This window comes from Pituophis catenifer, unplaced genomic scaffold (genome assembly GCF_029215685.1).
Source record: "Pituophis catenifer annectens isolate HBS135680 unplaced genomic scaffold, rPitCat1.0.hap2 SCAF_1, whole genome shotgun sequence".
Classification (NCBI taxonomy): Eukaryota; Metazoa; Chordata; class Lepidosauria; order Squamata; family Colubridae; genus Pituophis; species Pituophis catenifer.
In genome coordinates this window covers 285112669-285134404 of record NW_027256881.1, presented here as the reverse complement: position 1 = coordinate 285134404, position 21736 = coordinate 285112669, and the positions used below count along the sequence as shown (strand labels likewise).

The following is a 21736-nucleotide window of genomic DNA, read 5'->3' as shown; positions in this document are numbered from 1 at the left end:
ACCTGCCAAACCTAGTTTAGCATCCGCAAGAACTTTTAGAACTATACAGCTAAGGTTTGTTGGCATATTAATGGTTATTTGGGGTGACGTTTTTAATAAATTAAGTTCTTTTATCACTCTCCTTAAAATAAAAAATTAAAAGTAGCCTGAAAATTTGGATACAATCCACTCACTGTCATTATGTAAAAGGGAGGTCTGATATTGTCTCTGACACTGAAGATAATAACAACATTGTGCAGTCCCTTCCTTCCTTCCTTTCCTTCCTTCCTTCCTTCCTTCCTTCCTTCCTTCCTCCCTCCCTCCCTCCCTCCCTCCCTCCCTCAAAAACTTACAATAATTAAAACCACATATAAAAACGTCCTACTATTGCAGCACCATTGAGAGTGTCCTGACATATGGCATTCTTGCATGGTATGGGAGCAGCTCTGTAGTGGACAAAAAAGCTCTACAGAGAATCATTAAAACTGCCCAGAATATCATCGGACTCCAGCTACCAGCCCTGAATGACATCTTCGAATCTCGTTGTTTGAGGAAGTTGCATAACATTCTCAGAGACACTTCCCATCCTGCTTACAATCTTTTTGGACTGTTGCCTTCTGGCAGAAGATACAGAACAATTAAAACTCGGACGATATGTTTTCTGAATAGTTTTCATCCCAGAGCTATAATTGCACTCAACAATGAACTAAAGGCCCACCATCAGTGAGCTGTTGGACAGCATTACTTGATCTGTTGTGTGGATGTTTGGGTGGTTTAGCGATGGGGAATTGTGGTGGGTGGGAATGTGTTTGGGGATTGTTATGTATGTTGGACCTGGTTTTTGGGTGTTAAGTGAATTTCGTTGTATGGATATGCTGTGTATACACGTACAATGACAATAAATAAAATTATTATTATTATTATTATTATTATTATTATTATTATTATTATTATTATTAAATAACAATTGATCTACAGTGAAATACTACTAATTAAAATAAATAATTAAACAATGAAGATAAAGAAGTTCCTTTAAGTTCCTTAAAATCAACATACAAATATATTAAAAGGCCTGAGAAAATCAAAACATCTTTGCCTAATGCTGACAAGACAGTAAAGTTCCAGGACCACATCTGAACCACAATATAGGAGGATGCCTGGAGTAGGTTTATGGTTTATAGGTAACACATTGTATGTGGTTTTATGTAATAAACCATAATTAATAGTATAATGTGACATAGAAACCTAATCATAGGTATATTAATGAGAAACAAATCTAAGTAGCAATATAATATTTTAACACACCTACACCCAAATTAGTTTTGTTGCTAAAAGTATAATCTGCCTTTTGGCTTATGCAAAAATCAGAAGATTACACCAATTAGAAAAAAATTAAAACAAAGCAAAAGTGTAACATCTGTCCAATTAAATCCTTATTTATACAGTATTCTTAAAGTATTATTATTATATATCGGTAGTATTTTAAATGAATAGTTTTGTGATTGAGATATATTCTTTGTCATTTGTGGAGGGGTCAAATACTTTTTCTTGGGGAATTTTTTTTTTAAATATTTTGGCAGCTATGCTAAACTCTGCTGTTTACCAGATTAAGGATGGCAGTAAGGTATGTTCCAACTGGGCCTCAACAAGCTTGTTATGCAGGCCCCAGTTTACTTGGGTTTTAGCCCTGTAGACCTTCTTAAGTGAAATTGCATTTTATAGTAAGGCACAATTTCAAATAAATGTATATAGGGTTTGACTGCACACAATTCCATTGTGAATTTACTATACACAAACTGTTATGAATATAAACATCTTTATTTTTTTCAGTAATTCAATAATATAATATTAAAAATGCAGTTTCATTCTGAGAGCATCCTAGTTTTCACTAATGCCTCAAAAACTAAGGAGATTGGAAAAATAAGACCACAATCCTCTATGCTGTGCCGCAAAAGCCCACAAACATTATTCAATTTGTTAGAGCAGTATAAGTTGGAGGGTTAGAGGGGCTACACAACTATTTTGCATATGTCTCCCATGTCAACCTTCAGCTGGAAAGGAAGCTGAACTAGGCAATGTGGTTCCTCAAAATCCACCTACTATAGTAATTGTGCAGGCAGAAATTGGATTCCTAATTTATCCTCAATAACACCCTGCAGATACATTGGATAGATTCCTGCCCAAAACTATGCAGCCAGCCAGAGACTCTTTACAACTTTTGTGAAATAACATGTAGGTTCTTGATTTTCTTTTCTAATTTCCTGGGAGTGTGAAGAATTGAAATGATTTTACATTCTCCCCTGAAGCTGAAAACATTGTTCTCTGCATCCCGATAGAGAAGGGTTCCTTGAGGATGGGCTCCAACATGAGTCCAAAAGCTTGGAAAACTAAACCTCTGGTCCTGGTGACTGATCAAGATTGGATCCTGGTGACTGATCAAGATTGGATTCAGTTTACAATTGACTCCTGCATCACATACATTCCCCCTCCCCCTGCCACTCCAGTCATAGGGAGAATAAATACTGGGAAATGTCAGATCAGGTAAGCAATGATGCAATCAGGTAAACAGAGGCTGGATGGAATTGGGGGAACTGTGTATGAGTGGTGACTACTAAAGGCATGAGTGAGGGAACCATAGCAAATTCCAGGTGTTTGCATAGCCAACCTGAAAGCTGGGAAGAAGGAGACAGAAACACCCCCAATGCAAACACTAACGGCAACAGTTACCAATCAATTTGTTCATACCAAAGGTAGTAGTTGGTTCTCTGTTAGATGTGGAACTGGAAGATATTTGAATAAAAATGACATATCAATAAGATAGTTGTAGGAAGTGAGTACTATATATCTATGAGCCATATGTGAAAGTGAATCTTTTCCTCTTGCAAGAAATTTCAAAAAATAATGATGCTATTCTAAGTTGAATACCACTGAGCTCACTATTTATGTAGTGTTCTCTAGTTGTTTCTCATCTTGGTTTATGGCATATAGTATAAGCAAAATCAGGCTCTAAGACATAGACATACATGATTAGAAAATGCACCTGCTATTGTCTAGCACCGAGCTACCCGTGTTTTCCTGAAAATAAGACCCTGTCTTATATTTTTTGAACCCTGAAATAAATGCTTGGCCTTATTGCCATGCACTCAAAAGCCTGATTGGGCTTATTATCAGGGGCTATCATATTTTGGAGGAAACGGGGTATAATATTGACCAAGGTAGAAGCTGAGGGCTTAATGTACCCATGATTTCATCAGCACTACTTCCTGCTGCGCTGCCCAGTTCTGATGCCTTAGAGATCTCTTAGCTCCAGATCAACATTGAGCACATGTATAGTTTTCTTTGCTGGAACTTAACCCAAACCATTGAAGTAATTTATATTGCAGGAAATTGGAGTAAATATTTAAAACTAAGCACAACAAGCTAGACATTTTTATTGAATGCCGCCTCTATATAAATAGTAATGGAATTTTCAAGCAAAGAGATTTGGAGACAAAATCCCATTTACCAAAAAAAAAAAAAATGTAACCTCTACTTTGGTATTGATCTCCTTAAGCCTGAAGAGTCCCAAATCAAAGGTGTTAATATTATATCCAATTTATTTTCAGAATTTGTGCACAAATTGTAAGATTCTTTCTAGACAAAGAATTACTGTTCCCATGTAAACAAATCTCAGTAGGACAAAATATATAAAGATTTATTATTCCAGGAGAAAGGTTCCAGAAAGGGGCTGAAATCAAATAACTGTTAAGTTATTTTGTTACCCCCCACCAATTGCGGCTTAGTTAATAGGCTGGAATTAAGTTAGTGTTGGTGCAAGAAATTTGGTTTCTTAGACCATAGTCTGAGCTAGTTAGATCATGGATTGCTGGCACAAGATGAACTGGAAAAATTGTATCTGGCTGAAGAATGGCAAGTTTGATTAGGAATGTTGATTACTATCCATAGTCTTTCATTTATAGGTGTTTCTTATATCTGTCATAAACAAGGGCATAAGTATATACATTACTGGTAATTCTCGATTTAAAATCAGTCACTTAGCAACTGTTTGAAGTTACAACGGACTCCGAAAAAGAGACATGACCTGGATTCAAAGTTCTGATGGCTGTACCCTATCACATGGTTACATTTTGGGTGCTTGGCAACCAGTCTGCATTTACATCCATTTGCTGTGGTCACGTGATTTACTGTGATTTACGACATTTTGGGCAGAAAGTGGCATTTATTTCAGGTTTCTGACAAAAACTGCACCATGGCAAACTGGAATTCAGGACCTCTATGTTCACTTTATGACTACTGCATTCATTTTATGACTGCCACAGAAAATCTTGTAAAAATGGCTGTGGTCATTGGTGACCAGCTTAACAACTGTCATGAAATATGACCAAAATTGCAGGCTCAACTATGGTCGTAAGTCAAGGACTACCTGTACATCAAGCTCTGAAGAGTTCTTTCCTTAGGCTGGGAAGAGTCAATGGGCTCAGATAGTGCACAGGTATTCATGGTAATGGTGAGCATTCTGGAGTTACAGTTACGGAGCTAATTTCAGTTTGTAATTCTGTGTCTTATTGTCTTTGATATATACTGTATTCTTATTTTGGCTTTATCATAGCCAGCAGAGATTAGCTGTTCTTTAGATAAATCAAGGGTGGCTTGTTTATTTTTAAAGATAAAAACCTGGGTGCAGTAGAAAGTGGAAGTATTGCTCAAATGAGGCCCCTTGAACCTAAAAAGAAATAAGAAAGAATATTGGCTCATAAGGTTCAGGATCTTCCGTCTATATACTATTAATGTTCAGAGCATGGCAAATAAGCAAATTGAGCTTGAGCTCCTTGTACAGAAAATACAATTTAATACAAATAGAAGAGAGCTACTGTTTGAGAGATATGACTAGAAGATAGAAATTTTCAAAAGAAACACAAGAGAAAGGGAAAATTCTATGTTAACTGTTTCCATTCCTACTTAGAAATCCAGAGAATGAATCTGGCAGTGCTGCTGAGAACATCTGGATTAAAATAAGTAGAAGAACAAATAACAGCAGTACTGTTATGCTATTGTTGCCAATCTACTAAGAAAAAAAATTGCAGTTCTTTTTGAAAGACACGAAGTTGTAATGATGGGAAACTTTACACCAAGTATCTGTTGGAAAAGAACTAAAGCAGGATTCTGCCAGGAAATTCCTGACTTTTATGCTGATTCTTTTCACTGTCAGAGAAGAGTGGAAGACGCTTGAGGATCTTCACAGTCAAGTGAAAATAGCAGGGATTTTGTAGGGGGAAATGTAGTGCTGGAATTCTTGATTTTAAGGAAAAGTAACATGGAATATAATCAAATGCATGTCTTGACTTCAAAATAGCAGATTTTAAGAAACTCTGAAAAAAAGCAAAAAGAGGAGTCAGAGTTCCTAAAGAAAGAAAATATATACTGTATACTAAAAACACAGTAATTGCAACCAATTTCAATAACAGAAAAATAAAGACAGTTGAAGAAATTTGTGGTTGCATGAAAAATCTAGATTTTTAACTAGATTTAGTTAAAATCTAGAAAAAAAGGGGCATATCTAGGAAATGGAAAGCAGGCTAAATTATAAAGGAAAATGAAGGTAGCCTGAAACTCTAGAATAAGTGTTAGAAAAACAAAAATTCTGAATAAGCTGAAATTAATGAAGGATGCTAGGAATAGCAGTACCTTATTTAGTTATGAAATTAAAAAGAAAAGACAATCTGTATATTGTTCTTCAATGAAGACAGCAAATGGTTTAATAGATAACTAAAGAGAGAGTTTATTGACTTGATTTTATTCATTTTTTCCAATAGAAATATGTTCCATCAGGTAACTGTGAAAAGTGAAGTAAAGGAGAAGGATTGAAGCTTGAACATTATTTCTGAATGAGTTTAAAACTGCAGATTCAGATGAACTGTATCCTAAGGTACTAGACAACTGATGGCCTAGCTCTACCTTTCTGTATTCTCTGTGACCGCATGCTAGGAAGAAATTGTTGTTTAAAAATGTGGGGGGTGGGGGTGGAATCCAGCAAACTACAGGCCAGTCTGCTATGGATATCTGGAAAGATTCTAAAGTAGATCAGAAAGAGATCAATCTGTCTCTTTAATTCATCGCAGTACAGTAATTAGCAGAGGGCAGCATGGATCTGTCAAGAACAAATCTTATCAATTAATGTTATCTTATTTTTGCTTGGGTATTTGCTTTAATAAACTGTGAGAACATTGTAGACATGATATAATCTGAGTTCATCAAAGCATTTGACAACGTGTGCCATGACATGCCTATTAGCAAGCAAAGTGTGATTTAGATGGCATGACAATTAAGTGGATATATAGCTGCCTCAAAAAAAATCACAATTCAAGAGTTTTTCAATGAATCCTCCTCAAACTGGAGAGAGGTCCAGAATACATTGAGTCCCTTACTTTGCAATATTTATATTACATAATTATTCATTGAAGAGCTGGAAGGAATGCTTATCAGATTTGTAGATCATACAAAACTGGGTCAAATAGCTACTAACTCAGAATTGAAAATAAGCATGATAGGTTGGAAACTGGACTGAAAGAAATTGAGATAAATGAAATACTCAATAGAGAGGGGAAAAATCAAGAGCCCAGATATAGAATGAGGAGTATCTGGCTTGGTAATCCTGCTTGTGGAAAATATTTTGGAATAGTCATTGATTGCAAACTGAATAAGAGCCAAATGTGTGATCTGAGTGCATAAAAGATAAATGCAGTTTTAGACTGCATCAATAGAAGTATAATTTCCAAATCATGGAAGGTAATCATTCCACTTTATTTGCTTTAGTTAGAATAATATTATCTTGTGCAGCACCTGCAAACATCTAACACAGGTGCCTTATTGTATGAAGCTTTGGGGATAAAAGAGAGAAGAGAGGTTCTACTTGGTCTTCATCATTCAGTAGAGGTTTCCCCTTCGTATAGAGTATCAGAAAAGTTTGGGTTGGGGTGAGTATAGAGACACGACTGCACATATCTGCTTCCACTCCCCAACACCAAGGGGTACAGATTAATGTGCAGTAATAAGGAAGATGAAACAAAAGGCAGCAAGAGGTAATAGCCAGATGGACCCCCAAATCCATCAACCCTTCCTCAGCAAATCTGTCAGGTTCTTAATGGACTTCCAAAGCAGCATAAATGGGAAAAAAGGCCTGTACAATTTCTGAGTGCAAGAGCTATTGCACAATGGTTAATTATCACACAGATTTCCTACTGCCACTTCGGTGATCATTTTGCATACATGGAGACCACCTGCTATGTATAAAGGTTAATATAGTACACACAAAAGGCAGCATTCTGTATGAATTGGAAGCTTAAGGCTCAAGCTCTTACAAGTATGTGTTAGGGCAGAAAAAGCTGTGTTTTATCCATGCACTACAGTAGATTTTACAGGTCTAGAGCTGTAACTATACATTCTCCTAAACTAAGAAACCGTCAAAGCTGTTGGTAAAATTCAGGTATCATAAATAGTTATACAGAGGTGAAATGTAGGAAGAATGCCTCTAGGTATCCATTTAGACAAGAGGGAGATGGATCACTGCTTGAATTTTTAGTGAGGTGGAAGCTTCTGGCAAAAATCCCCCTTTCACTGTTTTTCAGTATCATCCAGCTAAGCCCTCCTTATCAAGGTCTATTTTCCAGTCCCCAGGAAATCACAACCCAGTTCCAGGAAGACAAAACTGTTCTCCTACACCGATTGGGTAGGAAGAGATCCCATAACAATTTATTGAGGTTATTATTATTCCTTGTTACTTGCTTTCAGGCTATTCTGCAGATCTCTGATGGTACAATGCCATTATTTGGGAGAAGGGTCCACCCTCACCATTGAAAACCAGCAGGACCTAATTTGAGGGACAGTTCCATATTCCATGACTAAAATTAACCAAACATTTAACAAATCAGAAATGGCTAGATTGATATATCACTCTATTAACACCACTGGTTAGGCTCACACTGTCAGGCCTGGAAGCCATCGTTTGCACTAGGCCTTCAGACCTGCCACGTTTACTACTGTGGGAAACTGGGAGGGGGGATTGTATGGAGCTGGGGTAATGTATAGTCATAATAACATTCCTTTCTCAGAAAGTCAAGGACAAATTGCCCTGCACCTGGAAGGCTGGACTTGGGAGGCATCTCCAGTTGGGACGATGTGTGATTGGACCATGTGATGGACTTGTGGGTGTTGGGCAGGGACTTGAACTTTTCTTTGGGTGGGGAAAACCTGGAAACTTTCAGATTCAGGTTTTCCCATTGTTAGTTGCAAAGTCGTGTCCAACCCATCATGATCCCATGGACAATGTTCCTCCAGGCCTTTCTGTCTTCTACCATCCTCTGGAGTCCCTTTAAGCTCATGCCTACTGCTTCAGTGACTCCATCCAGCCACCTCATTCTCTGTTGTCCCCTTCTTCTTTTGTCCTCAATCTTTCCCAGCATTAGGCTCTTCTCCAGTGAGTCTTTCCTTCTCATTAAGTGGCCAAAGTATTTCAGTTTCATCTTCAGGATCTGACCTTCTAAGGAGCAGTCAGGGTTGATCTCCTCTAGGACTGACTGGTTTGATCGCCTTGCAGTCCAAGGGACTCGCAGGAATCTTCTCCAGCACCATAGTTCAAAGGCCTCAATTCTTTGGCACTCAGCCTTTCTTATGGTCCAACTTTCATGGGTTTTCCCAGATGTGCCAGTATGATATCTCTAATAAAATGTAGCTTTGAGGAATTTCAAGCCTCGGAGTTTTATTTCATTGGGGGTGTTACTTGGAACCCTGACACACAATTCACACCAAGACATTTGTCAATTGCAGTATACTGAATAATCATAATGGCTAGAATCACAAATTATACTAATATCTAACAGATCATGTTATGGCTTAGTATGCTTTTTAAATCTGAGTTCATATGTTATGCTTCACCATAATGCAGTTTGTTTGGTTTTGGCTTAACATGATGTATGGGCCAACCATTTGTGATCTGCAGGTATGGTTTAGAATTTAGCAGAATGTGGGCACAGCTATCATGGCTTATTCTGCACATTATACCACAGATGTAATGCAACTTGTAAAAATAACAAGCATTGTCTGCCTTCTATAAACTGAAAAGCAGGACTTTCCTGATGGCATAGTACCATAAATAACTGAAAATCACTTACTTTCACCAGCATTTTCAGTTTTATATATCCCAGCATTTCAAAACATATTCAGTTAGCCTTTTATTATAAACAGGTCTTTTGTCTCTCCTTCAGGGAACACAATAAATATATCCAGTTTTAAATGTATTCCAATTATAAATATTGTGCATTGGTAAGGATAGAATAGAGGGAAAATTGGAAACTAATAACATGTTTCCCCAAAAATAAGACCCTGTCTTATATTTTTTTGAAGTCTGAAATAAGCGCTTGGCCTTATTGCCATGCGCTCAAAAGTCTGATTGGGCTTACTATCAGGGGATGTCTTATTTTTGGGAAAACGGGGTATTTATCAATAATCATAAACAGTTTTTCCACCTTGGTATTTTTGAACTGCAAATTTTGGTATTTAGCTCAGACATTTAAATTCCTATATTAAAATTTATATTAAAGTTTAATGTGATTTAATGTTTTTCATGGTTAATTTTCAAATAAAGATACACTGTGCAGTAACTGTACCATCTTGGTAATTCTTTTGTTCATATATATATATATATATATATATATATATTGTATTTCTATTTTATTGTATTGTACTGTATTTCTGTACTAATTAATTTTTCTTCATCATTTTGCTTCTTTGTTTACTGTCTTTTTCTAAAATTAGTAATAATTTAAAAGTATCTCCAGTCTAATGTATACATAGCACTTTAAATAGAGGATATCCCAATCACACATATGAGCCCAAAATGTAGGTTGATGCAGCAATATAACCATTATTTACTTGATTTTTACCCCTCTATTATTTTTTAAGTAATATAAAATTAAATTTCTTATCCAGATTATTCATGTAGTTCTATTTCACTATATGATGTTTTTTAAAAAATTAATGAATCTATTGTGCTGAAACCATATTTTAATGTATTAAATGAAGAAACAAAACTAAAAGGAGGAAAAGGAATAATACACAGATGAGAAAAACAAAAACAAATAATAAAAATACTAATTGGCAGCAGACACATTCACATGCATGAATATTGAGAAATGCCATTTTTATTTTCTATACAAAACAATATTTTTTTTAAATAGAAGTAATGTACTGGTATTAAAGAATAAAATACTTTAAGAAATCATGATGATCAAATTTAACCAAGTTTGGCCTTCACTGTAAAATTTTCAAGTGAAATTTAACTAAAACCATTTCCCAAGCTTTTTAATACCACAAATTCAACAAAATAGGCAATTTGGTTTTCCAATCTTTCACTATCAACTAGAAGGTGATAAAGTAGGAAAATGTGAGTTAGACAGCATCACCACCAGATGGATTTGTAACTGGCTGACCAACCGCACTCAATGTGTAGTTTGCAATGGAACTGCATCTACATGGAGGGAAGTATGCAGTGGAGTATCACAAGGCTCTGTTTTAGGCCCAGTACTCTTCAACATCTTCATCAATGACTTGGACGAGGGGATAGATGGGGAACTCATCAAATCTGCAGATGACACTAAGCTGGCAGGAATAGCTAATACTCCAGAAGATAGGCTTAAGATACAGAAGGATCATGACAGACTTGAACATTGGGCGCTATCTAACAAAATGAAATTCAACAATGAAAAAAGCAAGGTTCTACATTTAGGCAAGAAAAAATGCACAGGTACAGTATATGTGGTACCTTGCTCAATAGTGGTGACTGTGAGAGGGATCTTGGAGTCCTAGTGGACAACCATTTAAATATGAGCCAACAGTGTGCAGCAGCTGCCAAAAAAGCCAACACAGTCCTAGGCTGCATAAACAGAGGGTTAGAATCAAGATCACGTGAAGTGTTAATACCACTTTATAATGCCTTGGTAAGGCCACACTTGGAATACTGCATTCAGTTTTGGTCGCCACGATGTAAAAAAGATGTGGAGACTCTAGAAAGAGTGCAGAGAAGAGCAACGAAGATGATTAGGGGACCGGAGGCTAAAACATATGAAGAACGGTTGCAGGAACTGGGTATGTCTAGTTTAATGAAAAGGACTAGAGAAGACACGATAGCAGTGTTCCAATATCTCAGGGGCTGCCACAAAAAAGAGGGAGTCAAGCTATTCTCCAAAGCACCTGAGGGCAGGACAAGAAGCAATGGGTGGAAACTAATCAAGGAGAGAAACAATTTAGAACTAAGGAGAAATTTCCTGATAGTTAGAACAATTGATTAGTGGAACAACTTGCCTCCAGAAGTGGTAAATGCTCCAACACTGGAAGTTTTTAAGAAGATGTTGGATAACCATTTGTCTGAAGTGATGTAGGGTTTCCTGCCTAAGCAGGGGGTTGGACTAGAAGACCTCCAAGGTCCCTTCCAACTCTGTTATGTTGTTCTGTTCCGTTCCGTTCCATTCCATTCCATTCCATTCCATTCCATTTTATTCTAAGCATTCAAAATGTTTCAGAAATAAACATAACCATTTTCAATTTACATTATTTTGTAAAGTTACATTGATTTATATGAATTCAATTTTTTATATTAATGTTTGATTTTCTCTTAACTTCAAAGCATAAGAGCCAATACTGTGCTGTCAGTGGCAACCTGATAATAACTGTTCGATCGATCAATAAGCAATGTTTAGCAACCAAATTCAGCTCTGTGACTCAGTAGGGTATACATGCTGTGACAGCCCCTTCCATCTCTATTTCCAGCCCATCCTCTAGTCTAGATAAAGCAGTTCTTCACTTTCCCAGTCCAACATAGTATAATTATTACTGACAGTTAGTTTAAAGGTTGTGGCTCACTTATCAAAGCTTTAGGCAGCAATAAAGCCCCTATCTTAAGTTGCTTGAGTCTCTGGAGATCATCTGCCGCTCAGGGCTCTTCCTTTGTTTCTTAGATTTTTTCCCCCTTTAAATCTTCATCTTGTTGGTATTCTTTTTGGTTGTTGTCACCCGTTTCTTTTGAGGCTTAACTAAAAATATGTAAAATGTTTAAAATAGCCACTTAGATTAAGTCTTGGTCAGTGGAAATGGATATGTCAATAAAATGTAAAAATAAACATAATAAAATACAAAATGGAATAAAAGCTACTGTCCTTCTACAAGATCAACATTCTAGGAAGAGAGAGAAATTAAAAATAAAAACATGATACGTTTTTAGGAATATTCAGTGAGATTACACATCTCAATTCCTCCTCAAATTAGATATTATTTTTACCTATTATTTGATTTTCATCCCTTTATTATTTTTAAGTAACTCAAGGTGGAAAACATACACCTTACTCACCCCTCTTCCTATTTTTCCTACAGCAACAGCCCTGTGAAGTGGATTGGACTGACTGACTGGCCCAAAGTCACCTAGCTGTCTTTCATGCCTAGAATGGGGCTAGAACTCACAATCTCCTGATTTCTAACCTGATGCCTTTACCTCTAGACTAGACCAAACTGGTTTAGTGCAGTATTGTATATCCAGTCTACTGTGGTTTTATCAAAAATCCATGGTTAAGATACAGCATGGTTTAATGTGAAATATGGATCATCAATAGAGAACAAAACTACTTTCTCTTTTTGTTCTTCAAAGTTCTTGTATGCTTATTTGTTGAACAGATTACAATTTCAAAAAGCTATTTTGGCAGGCAAATGGGAGAATGACAGAAGAAGGGTAATGATGTATCTAAGTGAATGTATCTTAGCAAATTATTTTTATCATCTTTCAAGAATCCAGTAGCAATAGCTGCTTCATTTTAAGATGTCAGAGATTGTGTTGCAATTTAGGAATATTTTTTCCCAGAAAGAAAATAATAGTACAGAGAAAAAATTCTAACTTTTAATACCAAGACTTACCTCACTTTTTATGCGGGACAATTCAAAGCCACATTGCTTTAGGTGTGGGTTCAAGATCACTCACTTCGGATGAATTATTATCTTCATGGACAAATGACCTATGCTTTAAAACACAGTTGATTAAAATAATTTATAAAAGTAGTAAAGGAACAGAAATCCCTGCAGAACCCTGTGAAGTACTATTTTCTAATTGGGAACAGATCATCTAGTGAAAATTAAGATGAATTTGAATTATTCACACAAACTTTACACAGCTAATTTTTCTATCAACTAAGAGGTGGCAGTGATGTTACTCTATGACATCTGAGAAGCTAAAAACAACCATGTGTCCTGGATGAAATACTTAAGGCTGTAAATACGGCAGCATGAGACAATTCACTAGGGTAGGGCAGTGGTCCATACCCACAGATATGTCATGAGTTCACCTGCCAGAAATACCTTTAAACACCTGCATCTTTTCCTGGGCCCACCCAGCTATCTTCTCCAGCTGCTGCATGATCTCAGAAAAAGTTGCTTGGGTTTAGGATGTTCAGGGCAAGTGTTACATGCATGATCACAATCACATTTTGTCTTTCAGATCTAGATTGCTGTGATGTTCTATATAACCTATTCATGACTTTGCAAAACCAAATAGAAGATGTACTATTTTTCTGGACTGAGAGTTATATTTGACTTTTGAGTGGGATGCCAAAGTCACTTAAAAAATAGTGGGTCAGGCCAGGACAAAAACTAAATTTTATTTCATTTATAGTAAGTTAAATATAAACATAGTTAATATGATTCATCACCAGGGTACCTCAGAATTAGGCCTGGTTATAAATAAATAGTATAGTATAAATAATATACTGTTCTGTTACTTATTACATTTTGATAAAAAAAATTTAGAAATTCCTAGGATGTAAAAGTGAAAGATTTATTCTGTATTGGAAGGAAATATTTCTTGTCCTAAAGAATCACCATGGGAATTGCTTTCTATTAAATCAAGTACTGAACAAATGTGTAATGATATATGGGCAACAAAAAAAATGAACATATTTACTCTGTTAGCATTGTTAGCATTGATTAGTACTATGGTTATCACTGAAATTGTTACTTAGTTGACTAAAGTTGGATGAAATATCTTTAAGAAAACAACCATGCTCTCAGAGAGCATCAAGGACTCCACAATTCAACCCTGAGCTACAAATATTATATTAGCCATGGTTTATTTAACTGTAGTTTACTAAGTTACAGCAATAGCATTAGCACTTAGACTTATATACTGCTTCACAGTGCTTTACAGCCCTCTCTAAGCGGTTACAGAGTCAGCATATTACCCCCAATAATCTGGATCTTCATTTTACCGACGTCAGAAGGATGGAAGGCTGAGTCAACCTTGAGCTGGTGAGAATTGAACTGCCGAACCGCTACAATTGGCTGGCTTTACAAAACATACTAAGCCTCAGACAAACTAAATGACTTACTATTATAATACATGAACCTAGTAACAGTAATAAAAGATTCCAAACATAGTGAAATTAGTATGTAGTGAAATTAGTATGCAGTTGTAAATAATGTAAAATGATTATAGATGGGAAACAAATGTATATATTAATTCTGATGATTCCCAACTCCAACTGACTCAAATATTACCTTTTATGTTGTGTCAGAACTAATACAGAAAATAGTTCCTACCAATGATGGCAAAATTGTGATTTTCCAATTTTTTCTGTGATGTGTTCTTTAACTTGAAATAAAGCTATGTTATTTATGTTAATGTTATTAATGATGTTTGATTATCATTGTATCATTGTATTGCAATACATGTGCTGGCAGAGCTGTTGATATCCCAAAGGTACTTTTTTCAAAAGGCAAGTGGACTTTGTTTTTCCTTGAAGACTTTTTGCTTCTCATCCAAGAAGCTTCTTCAGTTCACTTCTTGGATGACAAGCAAAATGTCTTCCGAGGAAAAACAAAGTCCAGTTGCCTTTTGAAAGAGCACCTTTGGGACAACCATTACCTGGATAACTGAGAATCTCCATAGACATAGCTATTGATATCTACATTGGCACTCCCCATCAAGAAAGATAAAAGAGCAGTTCTCAGAGATAGAATATAATTTTTTATTGGCCAAGTGTGATTGGACACACAAGGAATTTGTCTTTAATTTATAAGAAAGAAAGGGACTTTCCTATAAATACCAGACCAACCTAAGTCTTTTTTACAGGACACGGGCAACAAGGGTTTGTGATAGTTCACAGAAAAATAGTCACTGCAATTCCCATCTTCTCTGCTAATGTTGGTTTTGGCAGGCAGGGAGTGAAGATGTACCTGACACAGCTGGAGAACACCAGGCAGTTGGGATAAACTTCACTGGGTGCTGTGTCTGTTATTTTTCTAAGTGTTCCCAGTAGGAATATCATATCTACTTTGCTATTCATCAGATCACCCCATTGGGCATGAGAACTTCAGACTACTTATAGCAAAACATTTTTAAACTACATAGGCTGAGTGAATGGAGGCTAAGAGTCATACCACAATACAGATTTGCAACCTCACATTTGCAGCTTGATTTGGCTGACCTAATATGTTAGGATTGAAGTAGAGGGCTTGCAAGAACGTAAGGGAATAGTTTGTTGCAAATTGACCCGAATGAAATTTCAACAAACACATTACAGTAAGGTTATGATTTGCAAACCAATTTACAGTATCCCACAGCCTACAAGAGATGATTCTATAGTACAGTATGCCACTACAAGGAACCTTAATGCCCCAAACTGAATCATGCACCATAAGCACATAATCCTGGTCTCCAGTCACTAGAAATTGAAGGAACAAGAATAAACATGGACAGAAAAAAACAGTACATGACCAGTAAAATGCAAGAAGAAACATTTTGTCACATGGAACTCATGCTATCTTGTGGGGTGGGGAATGTGTGTGTGTGAAATCCAGGATTTGTAAAACCATCAGGACTACGGCTTCACATTTTACAATAAGGCTTAATCTTGCAATGTTAAGTAGCAACGAATTAGTTGCACGGTAGTTTCAGAGAAGGGCGAAAATCGTCAAAAGAAAGGCTGCCTGAAAGGAGAGTTTCCCACCACCACCACCACTCCCTTTCCAACGTTTTGGGAGACGATGGTGATGCCTAAATGGTTGTGGCCTGGAAAACGGAGTAACAGAAGTAACTACATTCTCAAAACGTGAAAGTCAGGTTGAGTAGCAGCCGACATTCCCACCTGTAGCAAGAGGTGCGAGCTTAGCTAGCCATCCCAAAGATTCGCACCCCCAGGGGCGCAAAATCGTTGGGAGGGCGATGGGAACTGGAGCCGATGCCCTGAAGTAGTGGACGCTACGTGGAAAGCGAACTCTCACTGAAGAAAGAGAACTAACCCGGGGGGGGGGGGAACACCTAAACCCGTGGCGCAATCGAAGGACGCCTGAAGCAAGGAAGGCCATAGGGGACCGGAGGCGGGAGGGGGCCCCAGAAGGAGCTGCTAAAAACCCGAGCCGAAAAAACTTGAACGCGGGGTTGCAGCTGGGGTCTGGAAGGCGCGGGGGGGGGGGAGAAATAGACGGCGCAAGAGCTTCAATTTGGTGAGGGGGCCAAAGGCAGAGTCCCCCCCACTCAGGTCCACGGGAGAAGCAGATGGGGACTGACTGGGGGGCGCACAGCGGGGCTGCGGAAAGACAGGTTAGGCGGGGGGGGCGGGGCCGGCGCAGAGGCGGCTGCAGCTGCGGCTGCTGCTGCTACTTCTGCCGCTGCTGCTGCTGCTGCCGCCACTCGCGTGGGGACGCCCCTCCCCCCGCGCTGGGCGGCCGTGTCCGTGTCCGCAGGGAGCCGTCTGCTTGTGCTGGGACCTGGTGGCTGGTGAGGAGATTGGTTAGCGGGGGCGGGCAAGGTGCCGTTTGATTGGCGGGCGCCGCAGAGCGGACAGCCGAGGAGAGCGCCATGATTGGCCGCCGACGAGGAAGCAGGAAGGGAGGACGGAGCGGAGCTGGGGCTCGATGCTGCCGCTGCCGCTTTCGGGGGAGTTAGAGCAGAGCGGCGGCGTTGGAGGCGGCGGCGAGGACGACGGAGCAGCGGAGGTGAGGGCATAGCGGCGCAGGGCAGGAGCCTTTCCCCGCGGCCGAGCGGCCGCCACCGCCCCCCATCGGCCTTGCGCGCGCGGGCCCCAGAAGGGGGCGCGCCTCCTGTCCCCATCCTGTAGCCGGGCGGCGACGCGGAGGAGGAGGAGAGGAGGAGGAGGAGGCAGCGGCGCTGTTGCTGCTGCTGCTGACGCAGCAGCGTGGAGCCCGGGACTCGGGCGCCCCGGGGCGTTCCAGCCGCCGGATCTTAGCCCGTTTGGGGCCTTCGCCTACCCTGGGTGGGCCCCACGAAGTCAAACGGCGGTGGCGGTGGAAGCCACGACGACGGAGCAACCCGCGAGCGCCCCGGTGAGTGAGCCAGGGACTTGGCCAGCCCGTCAGTCAGTCAGTCCGCACCGGCCGGCAGCGCGATGGGGCTCCGCCCGCCGCCAGCCTTGAACGCTCGCGTGGTGGGGCGGAGAGGGCGCCGCGACGGGGAACTTGCGGGGCGCGGGCGGGTAATGGGAACAGGTGCCGCCGCCGCCGCGGTTGGGGTTAGGGGTGAGTGGGTGGGTGGGTGGGTGGGTGGCCGGCCCGGGGGGGAAAGGAAGCGGAGGGGGCGCGGCTTTTGCGGGACGCCCCCTCCTACGAGCCGGCGCGCTGGCTTCAACGGGCGGCCCCCGGGAAGTTTCTGCCAGGATCCGGTTGGTGCTGGCCCCTGGGCCGCCGTGGACGGAGAGTCGAGGTCTTAACGCGTGGAGCCTTCCAGCTCCGGGGGGCGCCCCCGTCTCCTGCTCTGCCTCATGTCGGTCCGCCTCTCCTCGTGTCATGGTGGGTGGGTAAGCGGTTGGACTGGCTGGCTGCGTCTCTGTTTCCTTCCCCTCCTCCCCTCCGGGTATTGGTGTCTTGGCGCTGAGGATCCCGGGTTCCCCAAGGGTTCCCCGTGGGCCGTCGGGTCGTCCTAAGCCTGATCTGAAGGGCCCTCCGGGCTGCTCCCATCTCACTCTCCCTCCCATCACCCGGCCGCTAGAGAGCAGCGAGGAAATGGCCCCCGGTGGCAGGTGGGCTGAGCCTTGACTCCGACTCCCCGGTGTCTCCTTGGATCATATTAAAGCTTCTGCCCTTCTCCCTGGGATTACCTTTGGGTCTAAAGTTATGTAACAAACCTATTAACTTTTACAATAGCGCCGGGCGTGGATGGGGAGAAATCCCCCCCACTTTTTTTTGTCAAACAATCCGGGCCGAGGCAGGAACCGAATCTATGGGAAGCTGAATGATTTAGGGTTTGAGCTTCTTTCTTGGCGATTTTTCTGTTTTCCTTTCTTGATGGCTCTCCTGTCTTTGAAAGGTTTAGCCAGATCGAATGCTTCCTCAGTTCCGCGGGTCAGCTCTGTCTTGGGGTTTTGGGGAAGGGATAAATGAGGCAGGGAGGCAAGATATCTTTAAAATAGTATATAGGAAGCAGAGAAACCAGTCTTGATATATCTAGTTGAACGTTTTGTTGGAAGAGGAACTTGGAGCCAGCCCCAGAAAGAAAGGATGAAGCTTTAAACTGTTCTTCAAAAGGGGTGTGTATATTTCTGTATGTATATGTGACAGGAGCTCTAGAAATACAATTCTGAGGTATTTTCTCTAGAAACGGCCAAATACTTAACAACTTGACCCTGCTCTAAGAGAAATTTATCTGTGGAGTAAAGTAATGCAGTATAAGCGTTTGAAAATATTGAAATATTGAAGGAAGCTTTGTGGGTCATGACAACAATACTAAATCCAAAATGATGCCAGAAAATATTTTTATTTTCTTATGTAGAGAATGATTTTGCCAGTGATTCAAGGAAAAAAAAACATATTTAGTATTCTCCACTGTGCCATGGTTATGACATCAGAATCTCATCTTTTAAACTGCTTTAGCTGCAGATTTAAGCATATTAACCTGGGAAAGAGTGCTTTGTGAGTAGACATGTATAGGAATAGTTGTTTAGTTTTCTGAAGTATTCTTCCTTTCCATTAACAGTGCTTTATCCTTATTTACAAATGTATATTCATCCTGCTTTGAATGCTACTGCATTCTTTCAAGTAGTGGTGGTTTGCTCGCTATCATTAATATACAATCAGTTGTTTTGAAGGAAAAGGCAACCCTTATCCTTGCAGTAGCAAGCAAAAATTATGAACTAATCAATTTCCCTCCCAATATGCCACTTGGAAATACGCCATAGGAAAATATGACTAAATTTTAATTTGGTGGCAATGAGGATGCTTTCCTATACATTCTATAGATAGTACAGGCAGGAAAGTACAGGCAAGTACAAACAAGCTCTTCCAAAAAATATAAGAACTGCTGGGGGAGCTGAGCAAGTTACACTGCACTTCTTCATGTGGACCATATCTGAAAAGTGACATCAGGACATCAAAAGAGGTTTGAAATGAAATTGGTTATATGCAAATAAAATGTATAATGAGTTTCAAAATCTGATACCAAATCAGTTTCATGTCAATGGTGTGAAGGAGACTCAGTTAAAATATGTCAAATATATATGGGGATTTCTTCTAGTGCTTCATGAGGGTTTTAGGCTAATACTTAGTAAGAAAATGTTCAGGGTATTTTATTTTCAATGTTAAGAAATTATAGTTGGAGATTTACTAGCTTTTGAAGGAAAAGGCATGTGGAAAACTCTAGGAAGAAAAATATATTTGGTATACATGTATGTCAATCATGCAGTTAAACCAAGACATTTCAGAAACTGCAAAGTGGCATGTCAAACCTTCTGTTTCAGCTGCTTGCCTTGAGTTGACAAAATCTTGAAGCTGCTTGCCTAAGAGGAAAAAAACCATAGGAAAGAAAAGTTTTTCCCTCACTTCTGTATTTTCCCCTAACTGTGGAAGGATGATATTGAGACTAAAAAAAACAAAGATTGGCTTTGTATTTGCTTGCTGATTTCCATGTCTCTGTCTGTAGATCACATGGAAGGCAGGAGCAGGTTGTTGTTTTCTATAGCAAGGAAATTATTTCTAGGAGTTCCTCTTTGGTGATGCTGTTAAAGGGAGCAGGCAGCAGAATTTATGAGATGAAGACATTGATAGTTGCTTTTTATTTATCCACAGTATTTACATTTGCTTCCTGAATAATCCCAACGCATAGGATATTTCCTTATTCATGTTGTTTTCCCATGATTGTTTAAGAATGTTTCTTTTTATTATGATTATTGGAACTAAGATACATCTGAGTAAGTTTGCTTAAGGAATGAGGAACTAAGTTTGTATCTGAAACCTGGGCTTATTTTTTGCCCATCCCTAATTTCTCCAGGTCTTTTTACTTACGGGATAATACCAGGATGTCATATAAGTCCTATGAATTGAATAGCAGAATCCTGAGGATCATAGACAATGCAATCTAAAAATGTTTCTATGACATTCCAATATGATTTCTGGAGAGCCCTTACAGAATTCTGGTATTTGAGACAATGTCTTGTATCTTAATCGAACAAAATATGTATTGTTTGGGTATTTCTACTGTGTATTGTTTGTAACCTGATCTCACAGACGCTTCTGTGGAAACATTTATGTTTTTATGTATTAAAAATCCATGAACATTTAAAACTATACAGCACTTTGTGGCTGATGATAAACCTTTTGTCATCAAATGTGTGTGTTCCATATTGTGAAAGATTCTTGGAATTTCTTTTCTTAGAACTTGGCTTGTGAATGGGAAAAGGAGGGGTAGTATTAGAAGTATAATAATTTGTCGGTTGGGTGCTAAAGTGGCAGTGGTTGTACTTGCTTAAAGCCTAGCAGAAGAGCTAGACACAGACAGAAGCAGCAGATAGGACTATAAAAGATGGAAATTGAAGGAAAATTAACTTTAAAGCTACAGAATGAAGAATATGGAGAAAGTTTTGGTGAGATTATAGTGTTCTTCAGGTAGCTATCAAGTGGCAGTTTCTTGTAATGTCTGTCATAATGAATTGAATATAATGATTTCATCAAGCAGACAAAGAATGCTGTACATGGTTGTTATTACTATGCTAAATTGAGATGAAGTAAAGTATTCTAATTTGTGTAGGAAGCTGTGCAGCATCTTAACTCACATGCCAGTTTTGAGGAAATGAAGAATTAATTTACTACTGTTTATGTCTGTCTTTTTTAACTTGTATAATAATTTTGTGTATATTTCCCCAGATTTGATAATCTCCGTATAATTTGCTTATGTCTAATTCCATCTTGATCCATAGTCCATTTGCTAGGCACAGGACACATGCTTGGGTATTCATGGCCATCAAGTGTGTAAATCATGAATAAGACTCATAAGAAGGTTCAAAGGATGATGTGTTACGGGTAACACTTTTTAGGTGTTAACTTCTTGTCTGCATCATCTCCCCAAATAAGTACTTGAAAAAGACCACCAGGAATTGAACTTTAGGTTACTTAGGAAGTTAAACAAATCCTATAAGAAGACAATGGTAAATGTCTTCTGTATGGTTGGCAGTAAAACTGCCATGTATCAAACTCCCTAGAAGTCAAGCTGAATTCAAAAGTTTTGAGCTCTTTTCTTTTTTAACAGCATTTGGTTATTATATTGTAAATAAAAATGCAATTCATCCATCCTGAAATAAGCCTTCAATGCAGGATAGTATGATGTCATAAGGAGAGCAAGACTTAGCCATTATCTATTATTTTCTCCCACAGCAGAACAAAATTATTTTCTCCAGAAAATGGAGTATGTAGAAAGGGGGAATTTAAGGCCTTTTCTAGCAAG

General features: G+C 39.2%; 1 protein-coding gene across 2 annotated transcripts in view; it reads left to right on the top strand.

Moving 5' to 3' along the window:
- The first annotated feature begins 16920 nt into the window (after positions 1-16920).
- BAHD1 (bromo adjacent homology domain containing 1) overlaps positions 16921-21736 on the top strand; it is a 69542-nt gene continuing 64726 nt past the window's right edge. The window contains exon 1 of one of the 2 annotated variants that reach the window (XM_070940113.1): positions 16921-17004. The gene's annotated coding sequence lies outside the window, so the exon portion shown is untranslated. Of the gene's footprint in view, positions 17005-17237; positions 17353-21736 lie in introns of those variants that run through there. The other variant, XM_070940122.1, reaches the window with a different exon arrangement.